Source organism: Nannospalax galili, unplaced genomic scaffold (assembly GCF_000622305.1).
Source record: "Nannospalax galili isolate Female #2095 unplaced genomic scaffold, S.galili_v1.0 scaffold216, whole genome shotgun sequence".
Classification (NCBI taxonomy): Eukaryota; Metazoa; Chordata; class Mammalia; order Rodentia; family Spalacidae; genus Nannospalax; species Nannospalax galili.
In genome coordinates this window covers 478,668-481,568 of record NW_008339003.1, presented here as the reverse complement: position 1 = coordinate 481,568, position 2,901 = coordinate 478,668, and the positions used below count along the sequence as shown (strand labels likewise).

The 2,901-nt window shown below is 39.2% G+C and overlaps 1 pseudogene; it reads left to right on the top strand.

The window, feature by feature from the left end:
* The first annotated feature begins 110 nt into the window (after nucleotides 1-110).
* LOC103734688 overlaps nucleotides 111-2,901 on the top strand; it is a 31,167-nt pseudogene continuing 28,376 nt past the window's right edge.

Genomic DNA, 2,901 nt, shown 5'->3' with positions numbered 1-2,901 from the left:
CCAGCAGTGCGCTCAGGCTGCCTGGTGCCGCATTGCCTGGGCTCCGCCATGACGCGGAGGCGTGGGATGCAGGGCGCCCAACTTCCTGGAGGCGCCTAGGAAAGGCGGCGATGCCCCTTGCGGGCGTCCCGCTCGCGCCACCACCTGAGGACGTGAGAGCATGCCCGGGACTGGAACTGGATACCAGCGAGTGCTCAGCTAGCAAGAGCACCTTGAGGAGGAAGATGCCTGCGGACCAGTGCTTCTTTGTCTCAAGGTAGGACTTTCTTTTGATTCTTAGGTCTAGAAACGTTGAATGACTAGTCATAGAGCGTCTGTTGTGGAAAGGAATTACTGTAAAGGGAAAATGAAATGCCCTTTTGAAACTGACTTCTGGTGTACCTCATTTTCATGATCTACTCGTCATTTGAGGGACACTTATGTTGCTTCCATCTCTTAGCTGTTGTCAAAAGAGCAGCAACAAACATGCATGTTCATGAGCCTCTGCCATAGGATGAGTCCTTTGTGTATATGCCAAGGAGTGGTATAACTGTTGTGGTCAAATTGTAGGTTTAGTTTTAGTTTTTTAAGGGTTCTCCACACTTCTTTGGACAGGGATTGAAGAAGTTTGCCATAGCACCAGAAGTGGATGAGCGTTCCCCCTTCCCCACGTCCTCTGCAACCTCTGGTATCATTTGTTCTCTCGATCTTAGACAGTTTGAGTGAGGTCAGATGAAATCTCAGTGGTTTTCATTTTGTCTTTCCATAATCACTAATGAGGATGAACACCTTTTATGATGGTTCTTAGCCATTTTCATTACTTCTTTTGAGAACTCTCTGTTCATCTCCTTAGCCCATCTTTTAATTGGGTTACTTCCTTTCTTCATTCTTTGTTTCTTGAGCTTATTATGTATTCTGGATGTTAAACCTCTGTCAGACGTGTTGCTGGTGAATATTTTCTCCCATTCTGTGGATTTTCTTTTCACTTCCTTGGTTGCTTCTATTGATGTACAGAAGCTTTATAGTTTAATGAGGTCCCATTTGTTGGTTCATGACCTTGTTTCCTGGGCAGTTAATGTCTGGTTTAGAAAATCCTTTCCTACACCTACATCTTGTAGGTTTTTCCCAATGTTTTCTTCCAATAGTTTCGGAGTTTCAGGCTTTACATTGGGATCTTAGGTACTTTTAATTACCATGTGCTATTTAGATAAAGCTTGGGCAAAGACCAAAATTTCTCAGATAAACCTTGTCTACAACTATACACATGGACTCATGTAGAGATAATGTCTGTGTAATTTGTCAGTAGGTTGTTGGATTAATATGGTTCCCTCTGGGTTTTTTAAACTAGCTAGGCATTATTTATCTCTCACATTGACTAACCCTTCCACCACGGTTTCCACATTCAAGGTGCCCCCATTTTCCCATTTCTCCATTAATAATACTTTTCTCCTCTGGTCCCACCTTTCTTGAGCACCTTCATTCCCTTCATCCCCTGGGTCTTCAATTTTGTTCCATTGATCTACAGGTCTATTTTTGTGCCAGTATCCTGTTGATTTTATGACTATAGCTCTGTAATACTGTTTAAAGTCTGGGGTAGTCATCTCCCCAGCATTGCTGTTAGAGCTCAGGATTGCTTTGGCTATCTAGGTCTTTTGTGCTTCCATATGAATCTTAGGATGGTTTTTTTCCAATTCTGTGAAAAATGTCATGGGAGTTTTGATTGGCATTGCATTCAATCTATAAATGGCTTTTGGTAGGATGGTCATTTTCACAATATTAATTCTTCCAATCCATGAGCATGGGAGGTCCTTCCATTTTCTAATGTCTTCCTTAATCTCTTTCTTTAAAGATTTAAAATTTTCATTGTAGAGGTTTTTAATGTTTTTGGTCAGGTTTATTCTGAGATATATTTTATTTTTTTCCAGCTACTGTGAAAAGGAGCGTTTCCATGTGCTCTTTCTCTGATTGCTTGTTATTGGTATATAGAAAGGTTACGGGCATTTGTAGATTAATTTTGTAACCTGCCACTTTACTGAGTGCATCAATCATTTCTAGAAGTTTCCTGGTAGAATTTTTGGTATCTCTTAGATATCATATCATATTGTTTGCAAAAAGGGATAATTTGATTTCTTCTTTTCCAATTATTACTCCTTTAATTTTCTGCTCTTGTCTTATTGCTCTTGCAAAAGTTTCAAGCACTGTGTTAAAAAGGACTGAAGATAGTGGACAGCCTTGTCTGGTTCCTGATTTCAATGGGAATGCTTCCAGTTTTTCTGCATTTAGAATGACGTTGGCTATGGATTTGTTATATATGTCTTTAATTATGTTGAGGTATGTTCCCTCCAGTCCAATTAGTCTAGGACCTTGAACATAAATGCATGTTGAATTTTGCCAAAGGCCTTCACTGCATCTATTGAGCTGACCTTGTGGTTCTTGTTTGTGAGCCCATTTATATGATTTATGATGTTTATAGACTTACATATATTGAACCAGCCCTGTATCTCTGGAATAAAGCCAACTTGATCATGGTGGATGATCTTTTCGATGTATGTCTGTATGTGATTTTGTTGAGAATTTTTGCATCTATGTTCATTAAGGATATGGGTCTATAGTTTTCTTTTTTGGTTGTATCTTTACCTGGCTTTGGTATTAGAGTGATGCTGGCTTCGTAGAAGGAATTTGGAAGTTTTTCCTCCATTTCTATTTTTTTAAATAAAATAAGTAATATTGGATATAGATCTTTTTAAATGTCTGGTAGAATTCTGTTATAAATCCATCTGGTCCTGGGATTTTTTTTGTTGGAAGGTTTTTTATTACTGTTTCAAATTCCTTATGTGTTATGGGTCTGTTTAAGCTGTTGGTCTATTCATGGTTTATTTTTGGTGGTTCCCATGCTTTTAGATACTCATCTGTTTCTTTTAG